Consider the following 13,897-nt stretch of genomic DNA (forward strand, 5'->3'; position numbering starts at 1 on the left):
GACCTTATTCATAATGAAAATCTAGAAGGAGTTAATCTCACAGAAGCTGAGAGTGAAGTTACAGTTACCAGAGGCTGAAGAGCCAGGCAGGAGGGAGGAAAGGGAGAGGTTGATCAATGTGCAACATGATTGCTTGATACTACACATACATCCTGGAATTCTGTGGCACAGTAGAGAGACTATAATGAACAACAATAATATATTATATCTCAAAATAGTGAGATGAGAAGATAGGAACTTGAATTCACTTTCATAAAAAAATGCTAACAGCCTAATGTACATGGGAGACATCCCATAGTACCTGATATAAACATATACAATATTATAGGAAGAATAAAAGCTATACCCAATATTTAAAACCCTTGGAGTAGCATCACACAGTAGATATTGTATCCAATGCTGGAGGCGAAGTAGGTGAGCTAGGCTCAGCACCAGCCACAAGTTTGTCCATCTACTGGACTGTATCAATTAATATTTGCTTTTCCTCCTGCTGAAGGCATTTTTTTCTTATCGTTTTTGATCCTTTAATCTGTTTCATAATCCCTTTCTTCTCCCCATAAATAGAAAGGAAGTGCAGTCAAAGATGAATAGTGGTCTGGCATACCAAACAAAAGGTTGAAATGTGAGAGAAAATATCCATCTTGTCAGCACATCAGTAAAGCCAAATAACACCTGCCACACAGCTATAGGTAGAAACCCAGGGGAACCTGGGAACCCACCAGTTCCAGAGGAACTCACTTACAGTTGAACAAAATTTTAGGGTTTAGCACTCTACCTCAGTTAGCCTTCCTAACTCTCTAATGGCACAGCAGTATTAGAATTTTACAGATGAGAACATTTGTATGCAAGCACATGAAATATTTTCCTGAATAAATCCCCTCAATTAGCAATGGCAGATTCCATTTTTCTACCCCTTTCTGGTACAAATATTATGTTCCTTTCATTGTAATGTTATTTTTATGGGATGTAGCAGTCATTCAGGATTTTTTTAAGTAGGAGGATTTGTGTGTATTATACACACACATATAATTTCCATGTAATATAATGGGAATAACCTATTAGTGAAAACCATAAGTGGGTATGGAGACAACTATGCTGTGGGATTTCATTGTAAGTTCTCTTGTATAAATACTTGAGAAACTTTGAAGTAGGCAGCAGAATTAGAAGCCTGGCTCTGTTTCCCACTCTGAATTGGTGTATTTCATGAAAAGGTGGGAGTACCACATAAATAATCATACAGTTTCTCGTTGTTTGATATTTTTAAAGATGGTCTTAAAGGGTGGAGATATGGTTCAGCAGTTAAAAACATGTACTGTTCTTCCAGAGTACTCAGGTTTGGTTCCCAACACCCACATGAGGTGCCTCACAACTGCCCGTGAGTCCAGCTCCAGGGTGTTCTGATGCCTCTGACCTTCTCAGACTGTTACAAGGTAATTCCACCAGAGAATACCAGACACTCTTAAAGCTGAATTTATATTAAGTCTGTATTGCTGGCTGCTGATTGTGTGAGGAACTTACCCAAATCATGCAGCCCTGAGCCTCACCTTTCTTTATCTTTTATGCACAGAAGCCTCATGCTCGTTAACACACTTCTGTTAGCAAGAACAGTTAGTGAGAAGTGAAATTACAGAGGCCAAGATTAGTACATTTAGGGACTTTCCCCAATCAGGAACTTTGGACTAGGTCTTTGATGGCTTAGATCTCAGGTCCTATTTTGGCAGGTTTGGGCTTTTGTGCTGGGTTCTATGTTCAAAATGGTGCCTCTCGCATAGCATCAATTGTGCAAAAGTCTTGGCGCCTGTTATAAGGCACCTGCAACTTACATACACTTACCTACACACAGATAACACATATGCATATAACTAAAATAATAAAAAATAAACGTTTTCTTTTAAAAGTGACCTGAAAGCTGAATCATGAACTCTTTGAATAATGGAAGAAGCCATGGCTGGCACCTGGGAAAGCTTGTGAAGCAGGCTCCACACGAAGACCTGCCTCTGCTGTTGACTCCTCTGCCTTGGGAGGCGCCAGTCTTCTGGCGGACTCTAGTGATTAGTCAACGTGTTATTTTCAGAAAACAGAGGAAGCTGAGGCTTGAAATAGCAGCTGCTAGAGTTTGAGTTGTTTATGTCGTTTGATTTCACATTGTTCTCCAAAGTACTGAGAACTAGCTTCTCTTTGCAACTGAAGAAGGAGCAAGCACAGAGCTGCTGTTGCTTATACTTCATGGGTAAAAATAAGCCGTTGCCTTTTGTCTGGTCCTAACCAAGTCTTATGTCTGTGGAGGGCTAATTTTTAAAGTGGTTGTACGTGAATTCTTCACATTGATTTTGGTCAACATTTCCATGGTGTAGATAGAAATTGAGTCAACGATGTGAAACCTTGAAGTCTGGCACTGGTGAGAAGTTGTCTTACTGTCTCAGAGTCAGGGAAGCTAATGGATGCTGGACTTCTTGTCTTCACTCATTTTTATCTAGTGTTCTGGGATCTGAAAAGACAAGTGAAGTCACACTAAAGCCCTTCTTTTTTAATTCCTTTATTCATTTTACATACTAACCACAGATCCCCACTCTCTTCCCACCTCCTGCTGCACCCCCGGCCTCACACCCCACCCTACCCCCATTCCCTCCTTTGAAAAGGTAACAGTAGGATTTGCTAAAGCCCGTTTTATGGACAGCAACAGAGAGGAGTCTGACCAGAGACTGATTTCTTCAAAATTTGCTGTTTAGAAAATATGCGCTGGCACTATGTTGCCAGATTGTTTTCTGTGGAAATCCCACTCCCATTCCCTAGTAGAAGGGAAGATGAGCAAGACTCCATGAGGAGTCCGGTGTTAAGTGAGAATAGAGGGTTCCATGCAGAAGAGGCATTCGAGTGAAGTTGTGTATGTGAAATAGAGTCTGAATCATTCAAAGAGCTGAAAATATCTCAGTGCAGTCGAATAGTAGGTAGTAAGGGGAAGGTGGAAAGAATAAGGCTGAAGGGATAAGCTGTGCCTGGTTGTTAGGATTTGGGATAGCTGATGATTGTGGAATGTAGAGACATGGCCTTATTTGTATTTGAGGCATACCATATGACTAACCTATAAAGAGTGAGCTTAAGTGCAATGTATAGAGGCAGAGACTTCCCTTAGGAAACTGTTTGCATGGTACAGGTGAGTCATGCCAGGATATGGGTAGGAAGATGGGAAGAAGTAGAAACATTCCATGGAAACCACAGCATTTGGTGAGCAGTTCTATGTTGGGCATAAGAAAGAAAGAGGTTTCAAGGAGACCTTCAGTTTCTAGTTTGAGTAACTGAGTCATGACTGACACATTTCCAATTTTCTGATTTGGGGGCACAAGACATTGTGGTTTGGAAGACTGATATGTTTTTGAGTGCCTTGGGGGCACACCTGAGGAGATGTTGTGGCAGGCAGTATTATGAGTGGGTCTGAGTTTTCTAGGTTGGAGTCACGGACTGAAGTACCACTGGAATGCTATGCTGGAGTCAAGACACAGTGCATCCTCATTAACGCTGCTCATCAAATGGGTGATGGTGTAGTCGTCTCTTAGGCCCAAATCTCCCCGGGGCTCCTGTGAAAATAGATGGAGACTGTTCAAGTTCAAGATCAACATGTAGGTGACAAATTGTTTCTCTGGACATGAATGCATTATCTGGTAGAGAAAACCACTGAGGTACATAACCTCGAGGGACAAACATCTGTGACAAAATCAGAGGAAGCCAGAGGCCACCTGAACATGGGGACCAGTGATGGGTGCTAAGGACCAGCTGTACCGATTGCAATTTACAGCGAGGACACTTAAAAAGGTGCTTTCATTCTGGGGCTTAGACTCTATTTGGTGTTAGATGTGAAATGATCATTGTGGCACAGGATGACAAACAGGAACTGGGGTGAACAGGGAGGAGTAGGGAACTACAGGATGACAAGCAGGAACCAGGGTGATTAGGGAGTCACAGGGGAGAGTGAGGTAACAGAGGTGAGCAGGGAGGCTTAGAGTAGTTGTGCTACCCTCAGAGCTAGCTGTGGAATTCTCTCCAGAGCAAAGCTGCACAGAGGAGGAGTGTCTGTGAAACAAACAAGCAGCAGCGATGGCACATGGTGAAACTGACTGGGAAGGGCTGGGGAGCTCAGAAGAAGAGCCTCTTGCCTTTGAAACACACAGACGACAAGTAGAATAATTCCAGAATGTGGAGTGCATGAAACTCTCCTAAGACTCACCCCCTAAACACACAGGAAAACTCATTTCATGAAAAATGATCCAGGGACTGTACTGAAGTCAGTACAGTACTACTACAAACTTATAAAAAAGAGGGGCTAAGGAATGGATAAAGATTCTCTGTAGAGAGTTAAAGTGCTCCAGAAGACACACCAATAAAACAGGTAAAAACTCCAGATGAGGTGTGTGTGTGTGTGTGTGTGTGTGTGTGTGTGTGTTATGTACAGTGCAAAGAAGACATCACATGCACACATATTTTGTGGTATTGAGTTTCCTAGTTATTATACATATATATATATATATAATATTAATATATATTAATATTATTGGTTGTTTATGTCTGTGTGTACCTATAGGTGCCCATGGAAGCCTGAAAATACCTTGGAGATGGACTTAAAGGTAGCTGTGAGCTACATGATGTGGGTGCTGGGAACAAAATGTTGGTCCCCTGGAATAGCAGTAAGTGTTCTTAATCACTGAGACATCTCTCCAGGCCCAGTACGTATATTTTTGGCATTTTCCCCCTAGGTAGTGACTGTTTTATGCACAAATAAAGCAACTTAGTAACTGAATGACATTCAAATTGTATCATCTCTTGTGACTTATCAATCAGTATTCCCAGTATAAAATAAAGGTGATACAAATAAAGCAAAAGACAGTGAGTAAAATTCCTGTAGTCTTGTATTAAAATTGGAAGTATTAGTATGAATTCAAGAAATAATCCTAGCTCTGTCTAGTAGAAACAATTAGAAACAATGACTTCTCATGTGGCCATGCCCATTGCTGAAGTCCAGATCAGCCGTTAAGATACTATTTCCGAAGGAAAGAAACAAGAATGTCTTAGACAAAGGCTGACTTCAGACTCTACAAGACAACCCTTGAACACTACATGCTAGTGTGCAGAGAATGTATCAGACTGCTAGGGTCAGAGCAAAGGGATCAGAGCTGACTAGACGAAGGACCCATTGGCCAACACACCACTTGATCACTAGGATAACGAGCCCAAGACACTGAAGCACACCAGTGTGTTTAGACCATGAGATCAAGAGATTTAAAAAATTATTTCTCCACTTTTAGAGGATGTCTGGAAAGTCACTAGGCACTCTGAAAATTAGTAAAGAGGGGCAGAAACAGAGACAAACAGTACAAGTGACACAGGGAAACCACCTGAGAGCAACCATGCCCAAAGGGTGAAGACTGGGGCCAGACAAGGAAATCTGGACAATTGGAATGTCATGCCTTAGTCATAGGCTCATCTTATTGCAAAAGCCATTTGAGTTATCTCCAAAAATACACACAACATAGTAAAAGAAAATTCCACATAAAAATCAAGAAACTAGAGCAAAGGGAAATGTGATGAGGCAGGACTGATGTTCAACATGCAGATGTAAGCCATTGAACTCCATGCACTTGCTGAATGTGGGGAAACATTTGGAGAACAGCGGAACTGCACAAGAAAAAGAAAAATTCAGATATTGTTTGTTGAGAAGTGCTGTCTCATGCATCCGTGAGAGAAGTGGGTAGTAACCTCTAGCTCTTTCCTTTATGCTCTTCATCCTGGTCCCCACAGCATGACATGGTGGAACATTTTTAAAGGACAATGTGTGTGTGTGTGTGTGTGTGTGTGTGTGTGTGTGTGTGTGTGTGTGTGTGCATGCGTGCGTGCCTTAGAGAGCAGATGCCCATGAGGAGTTGAAGATGATTATGAAACACCTACTGTGGATACCAGGAATCAAACTCCAGCTCTCTGGAAGGACACGTGCTTAACCATTGAGACATCCGCCCCAGGTCTGTTTCTTTCATCTGAAGCACTGTTGGAAAACTCGTGGCATCTTCCAGGATTCTCTGCTTGGTGAGAGCCTGGTGCATGCCTCTGTTTTAAGTGGTTTTCTCCCTGCCTGAATCAGTGTGCACAAAGATTTCATTTTGTTTTTTTTTGATGAGAAGTGAAGAGGAGGGGAAGTACACCAGGATGTCAATCTTCGAAAAGTCTAAGCTATTCAGATATCAGGAGGTGTTTGATGGAAGAATCTTGCCCGAGAGCAGGCGTTGAGGAGCAACAAGCCAATCTTCCTTCAGACTAAACTCATAGTTCAGAAAGAAGGAGTCTGATGAGCAGGAATTCTCAGCAGGACCCACTGGATGTAAATCTGTTTCTCTTCCAGTTGCATTAACTGTGGCACTCCAGGTATGATTTTGGAAAAGATCCCAATGGGGTTTTGAACTAGAATGGGTTGTCACTAGTATCTCTAGAGGGTCTAGCCCAGGGCTACTTTGCCCTAAGGCTCATGGAGATTGAAATTAGCAGTGAAGAAAAAAATAGATTAGAGCCCAGTAGGAGTAGAGATGTGTTTAAAACAGTCTGTCCCATCATCTACTCTGTTTTACCCAAGAGGAAGCTTGATACCTGGGCCAGCGTAGGAAGTCCTGAATGTTGCAGGGGTGGAGAAGAGGAAGAAATTCAGGAAGAATCTTGGGTTTTATGGTTCACAGATAAAATTTAAACATGAAACGAAAGTCCATTTGATTTTGGCTGATATTTTATCATATTTGAAATGAAGCTTTGCACTTTTGGGAAGAATATTGTAAAAATGAAATGTTCCTCCTAGGATGTCATGGCAAGAGTTTTGGGACATCAACACATCCAATCCTCCAGTGATACTAATGAGCCTTGGCTATTCAACTAGGACTTGTATTAGTTAGCATTTTCCAAAGACACATAGCTAGTTAAAGAACATGTGGGGAGGAAGGGAGGGAGGGAGGGAGGAAGGAAGGGAGGGAAGAAGGAAGGATGGGAGGGAGGGAGGGAGGGAGGGAGGGAGGTTGGTTCGTGAACCCACAGAGGCTGATAAATCCAAAGATTAATAGACGGAGCAAGCTAGAGACCCAAGACAGCCGGTGATATTGCTTCTATTCAAATTTAATGGCCTGAAAGCCAGCAGTAATCCATGTGTCAAAGGCCATGTTTTTGTTGGAGTTCAAAGCTGGAAACCAATGTCTGAGCTTGAAGGAAGTCAGGCAAAACTCATTCCTCCTGTTGATTTGTATTTACCTTACTCTGTCTACCAGTTCAAAAGTTAGCTTCTACCTGAATTACTCTTACTAAGAATAGTCTTTGACTAAATAGGTATTCTTCGGTCCAGTCAGGTTGACATATAAAAATAGAATTATCTGGTTTTTACTGTATAGATAATTTACTTCTGTGATACAATAAGCACTCTTGATACATAGAGACATATTGAGATGATGAAGACATGGAAAGAACAAAGGACTCCTAAGAGTTGGAGAAATAAACAGTTATTGTAGGTAGAGGTACTCAATAGAATGCTGGAATGAAAAATAAACTTTAAAGAGAAGACTGGTAAAGTTGATATGTGATTTAATTAATATCTTGTACCATTTTAAGTTTCAGATTTTTTAAATTATTGCCTTCGTGTGTGTATAGGAGTATGTGTGCATGCATGCGTGTGTGTGTGTGTGTGTGTGTGTGTGTGCGTGCGCGCACGCGCGTGTGCGCATGCATGCTTGTGGAGACCAGGGAATAACTCTCAGGGTCCATTTCTCATTCCACTGTGTTACAAGCTCTTTCATCTGCTGAGCCATTTTGTTGGCCCTGATTTCTAGATTCTGGCAATTTTGCTATGTGTATGTAAAATGTTAATATTGGAAAAAGATGTGTGCGGGTTGTGCAGAGGTTCCGTAAATCTCAAAGCAGTTCAAAATAAAACTTGTTTGAAAATAAAAATTCACAGTTACCCTCACATGTCTCTAGCACACAATGTGGGCCATTCTAGAGCCTGCCCTCCAATCTCTGACTGTGGAGGATTTCCAGCTATGGATAGGGAAGCTAAGTTCTTAGTGCTGCAGAAAACCTCATCTGATGAGAGACAACATATCCAGGCTTCCTCTCCCTCAGTCAAAGTCAATGGATCTGTCACATTCCCCACAGTCCATCAAGATTCTCAGTGGGCTTGAAACTCAGTTGTCACAGCAGCCATAGCCAGTGGAGTGCGAGTAAGTATTTAAGTCGTGCTGAACAAAAGCCTCCTGTTAATAACATTTGCTGATCTCTACCATTGCCGACATGAAGTCATTAGTATGATATTCCTGAATGCGGAGTTTAGAAGACATTTGCAGGATATTTTCCAAGTGTGTCCTACCATGGATGTTGGTCAAATCACTGATGGGATGATAAGTATTTTTTTATACTTTTTGGGGGGTTCTGGGACTTGAATCCAAGGCTTCATACATATCAGCTAAGCATTATATTGTTGGACTACATCTCCAGCTTGTTATCTTTGCATTTTAAAGGCTAATTTAATTGAAAATAGATTTGTAACCATGTTCTATATAATGCTGACTCAGTCAATGTTGTCCTCCTACAGTGGTGGTCCCATTAGATCATAATGGATCTGGAGAGCTCCCCTCCCCTAGGCCTTCCACAGTCATTGTGACATCACAATGCAGTATTCCTAGTGTGTGTGGTGACACTACTGGCCTTATAATTGCATGTATTATATGCTATAACACAACTACATATAACACATAATAATATGCAGATAATTAAAGGACTATATAACAACTTACATGTGTAGTTGGTTAATTTTTACTCTTTGGAGGCCTTACCAGCTCCCAAATAAATACACAGAGACTTATTCTTACTTACGAATGCCTGGCCTTAGCTTGGCTTATTTCTAGCTAGTTTTGCTCAACATAAATTATCCCATCTACCTTTTGCCCCTGGGCTTTTATCTTTCTCTCTTCTATATTCCTTTCTTTCCTTCTTACTCCATGGATGGTAATGTGGCTGGGTGACTGGCTTCTGGCATCCTCTGTCCTCCTTTTCTCTCCCCCCTCCCTCTTTTTTCTCCTATTTATTCTCTCTTCCTGCCAGCCCCACCTATCTCTCTCTCCTGCCTAGTTATTGGTCATTTAGCTCTTTATTAGGCCAATCAGGTGTTTCAGACAGGCACAGTAACACAATTTCACAGAATTAAACAAATGCAACATAAAAGAATGCAACACATCTTTGCATCATTAAACAAATATTCCACAACATAAACAAATATAACTCATGTTAAATTAATATTCCACAACATACATGTTCACAGCACTATACTTTTTATTATTTTAGAGCTCATCTTTAAGTATGTAAAAAGCAGCCTTCTCTGTCTCACATCTACCATGTTTCTCAAATGTACCATTTTTCTCATGCTTGACTTAATCTCCATCTTCTTGTTAATTATGGGCAGGAGTGTACAAAATCTGCAACTAATGTGCCACTAAGAGTTAGTGTCAAGCAGCTGAACTGGAAATAAAATTAAAAGTGATTAAAGACCACCAAGGTGGAAAGTCAACAATAGTTGTTGCTAGCCAGGGGTATCTCCTGCCACCATGGTTCTACCCTTGAGGAACAAGAACATAATGACAGAGACTCTTAAAGGATGCTTCACTGAAGGAAAGGGGACTAATAAATATTCAAAAAGGACCTCCTGGGTAGAAGCCTCTAACTACTTGGACTGGGGGACCATATGCCATGCTCATCTACCTCTGCACCATGCCCTCAACAACCACAGAAAATCGGCAGAGAAAAGCCATTCTAGATGCAGTTCACTACAAGCTCTGAGTACCTTACACAGCTCAAGAATGAATGTCTTTTATATAATGAGAGAAAAAAATGGATGAGGCAGCTAAGGAATTCTTGGAACCTTTAGAAGAGCTGACTGTGGATAGAAACCATCACCAGGACGAGTCTACAATTTGGGTGAATCTGCCAGTGAATGTCCCACCTGTCTGGAAGCAGCTGTGTGAAAGCTTTGGTGTGCAGGAGGTAATCCCATCTAAGCTTGAGCGAGCACCTTGGTGATGTTCACACAGCGATGAAGTTGCCTAGCGGTTCCTTGCCCAGCAAACATCCCCATCATCAGGGCAACTTCATTTGTAACAATGGCTGTGTTGACCACTGGCTCACATGGTTCCTGAAACTTTCATAATTGGCTTCCACGGGTCAGTATGAGATGACTGCTGCACATGACTGTAGCAATTATGAAGCTGATGCTGGTATGCCTCTCTTTCTCATCTTGCTTCCCTTTCTCACCCTGCTTCTGGGCGTCACATCACACATCAACTACTTGCACCTAAATCCTTCCCTCAGTTGACTACATCTGTCAACTCCAAACTGGCCAGAAGCCAAGAAATCTTGAGCATTCACTATAATTTCTGAAATTTTATTTATGAAAACTAACTGGGAAGCAGATATTGTATGGGGCTACTAAGAAATAATGATAACGGGTAGTCTCTGGTGAGGATAATTGGCCCTCTATATCACAGGTTTCACATCTACGATTCAACCAATGGTGGGGTGGAAATATTAGAAAGAAAAAAAAACTAATTGCATCTGGACTTAACAGACTTTTCTTGATATTATTCCCTAAACTATATAATATAAAACTACATACTAGCATTTGCATTGTATTCAATATTATAAGTAATGTGGGAATAATTTAAAGTATACTGGAGGATGTGAGTGGGCTAAGTGCAAATACCATGCCATTTTAGAGAAAAGACTTGGGTATCTGCACATTTGGTGTCTGAGTGGGTGCTGGAACCAATCTCCCACTAAAGGACAGCCATATCTACTCTGCCAAGTAATGAGCCACATGTACATACACTAGGTCCAAACACAAACCAAACAAGAACAGTACTTTCATTGCCCCTATGGTACATATGACAACACTGAGATTTATAGTCATAAAGCCATGTGCTCAAAGCCATAAACTTGCAAGAGGCTGAGCAGATCAGTATGCAGCAGGTGTACTGAGATCTGGGCTGTGGGAACAGGGCTATGGTGAACATCCATTTAAAAAACTCACATACTTGGGATCATGTGGAAGGTGAACTCATTTTCTTGACAGTTGGAGTGACAGAGCTGCCAAGTCTGCAGAGAGAGATGTGCTGGCAACAGTTGGCTATTCAAGCCTGCTGTGTGAAATGGAAGCAGCACTCTTCTCAGGGATTCTGCATTTAATGTATAAATAAATAATACAAATGTGAAATATAACCCCACCATGCCCTCCGCCCGTTTCTACTTCTAAATATAAAAAAGCATCTATAAACATCAGCTCCTGCTGGATGCTTCTTCATGGCACCCTCTCAACAACAGTCCACAGTCTGTCTGAGCAGCTCTGGTTCATCAACTACAAATACTAGACATACTCTGTGAAGTGGAAGATGATGTCAATAAAGGCAGCTTTTCTTCTCTCACTACCCAGGATACCCATGAATGATGGACAGGACTGTACAAGGACTGTGTGCATCAAAGACACCCATTCTGTTCAATGATGAACTGAACTGAGGAGAGGACCCTGAAGAGAACTACTCTCCTTACTCCTGCACCAAGTCTTGCTTTTGAGTTATTGCCATTGTTACTATGACTGATTATAATGCTTTGGCCCTTTCAATGTCAATTTCAGTTGCAACTCAGATGAAAGCCCATGGTAAAATTATAGCCATCAGAGCAATTGGAAGGACTTTTAATTTGGTAAAAGAGCTTTCTTTATTGAAGTTCCATATTCCTACAATTACTATGAAAGAAGAAAACTAACAAGCAGATAAATAAATTAATACCTAAAGGTTGCCTTTTCTCCATGGAAGCCTTTATATCAAGAAGAGAGTAATATTTTTGCACAGCTGAGTTAGTAGGTCACACAATGGATTTTTCCAGGGGGAGTGCTTTTTTTTGGTGAACTCTGTTCAAACCTAAGCAAACAGCATCGTTATAATCTGAATTGAGGAGGTGATGCCAGCCAGCATCCAGCAGTGCTGAGCTTCTGCTTGTGTGAAGGACATGCCTACAGCCTGCTGGCACTCAGCAATCTTTGAATATTAACTCAGGAATCTCAGAAAGAGTTTCCTAGACAACTAGAAGATGTTTACATATTTGAGAAGCAAAGTGTTAATAATTGAACTGAACAGAACAGAACCCAAATGAATATTAAGTCTAACAGCTGCAAGTAAATAATTACACTGTAATGTTTTATAAAACTATTGTACAATTTTAAAAACGTTTTTGCTATGTATTCAAATAACCTTTTAGAAATATGGAGGCCACAATTGTTTTCCCAAAGGTGCTCATGTGCTGCAGAAGAACATGAATTGCCCGACCTCTGACTCTGTTCTGAAAGCTAGAACTCCCTAAAATATGGAGGGTGTTTGTGTTTAGATCATGGGGGATATACCTTAGAATTCACTCAGATGTGTTTCATCATTGCTCTGTTGCCACTTTCACTGTGTAGATATGCCAGCTAAGGAACAGAGAGAGCATCACACTTGGCCAAGGCTGGGGCTGGGTGAGGGAACTGAAACACCTGTGTCAGAAAACGTGAGGAGGTGCTTCCCCTTTGGGTCAGCCAGGATCTGATCAGTCTTGGGAAGATCAGAGGCTCCCGAACATAATAACCATGTTCCCACAGCACAGGTCAGTGAAGCTGAGAGAAGCAGCTTTGACTCTGATCCTGTGAACTGTAGCATCCAGACTCCCCTTCATTCACCCACCTGTTAATCAACTCAGCTAGTAGCTATTGAGAATTTCATATTGACTTTGCTACTCTATGTTCATGGATGAAACTATGATTTATACCCCTCACTTTTGCTAAAGCAATCCAGACAATTTTTTTAAGGATCACTTTAAATTAGAGCTGATGGATTTATGAAAACATGATAGGTCTCCTGGAATTGTAGGGGAAATCTATAGGACATCTGGAGTGCCAGAAGGAGTTTTAACTTTGGATGGAGATGTCTGGGTTCTATGTGGACACTAGCAAGGACATACTTGACTAATGGATTTAGGTTAATGTGAAACATGCAGATAATTGGGATGGAATGTGAGGCAAAGGGACTGAGTAGGCAGTGGAAGTGTGCCTGATGAAGTGGTGAGGAGGGAAGAGTGGTTAAGGGGATGGGGCAAGAGAATGAGGAGTCAAGCTGGAGAGATATGGGGGTGTATGTGGCACTTGCTGTGTGCACTGACCAGATTGTGAAATAGATTCTGAAAGATGAGCCTCCACCAGGTTTTGAGCAGACCTTCTAGAGATCCCAGGGTGACTCTGGCTGTTTTGCTGATAACTCACTTACACTGGAAAGGAGGATTTGAATGCAAGGACACCAGCGAGGATCCAGAGTGACCTTAGCTGGAGATGGTGGTAGACTGGACCAGCATGAGGAAGTGACTGGATCTGAGATAAAGCCACCAAAACTCCCTGGTAGATTGGGGTCAGAGAAAGAGCGTGGGAGGCAGTCAATGGTACTGTAAGGTGTTGGATACAGTGACCAGGAGAAGGATTTTTCCGGGATGTGAAATACGAGAGAGCAAATATATGAGTAACATCTGGCACTCTTATTTTGGGTAAGTTCAAGAAGACATTGACTGGAGGAGATATGTGTATGTGAGCTGGGGAGAAGCTGAAGCTGAAGAAAAGTATTTTGGAATCATCAGCATAGAGCAGCGATCTGAAACTATGAAGCAGAGTGAGATCACTAAATGGAAGAAAAGAAAAATGCAGAAGTGATTCCAGGACTGAGCTCTGGCGTTCTCCAGTGGCAAAGGAACAGGAAAGGAGACAGCAGCTAGCACAGGTGTAAGGGGCAGGAATGGAGGAGCTGGCAGAAAGCTAAGTCTC

Source organism: Peromyscus maniculatus, chromosome 1, assembly GCF_049852395.1.
Source record: "Peromyscus maniculatus bairdii isolate BWxNUB_F1_BW_parent chromosome 1, HU_Pman_BW_mat_3.1, whole genome shotgun sequence".
Lineage (NCBI taxonomy): Eukaryota > Metazoa > Chordata > Mammalia > Rodentia > Cricetidae > Peromyscus > Peromyscus maniculatus.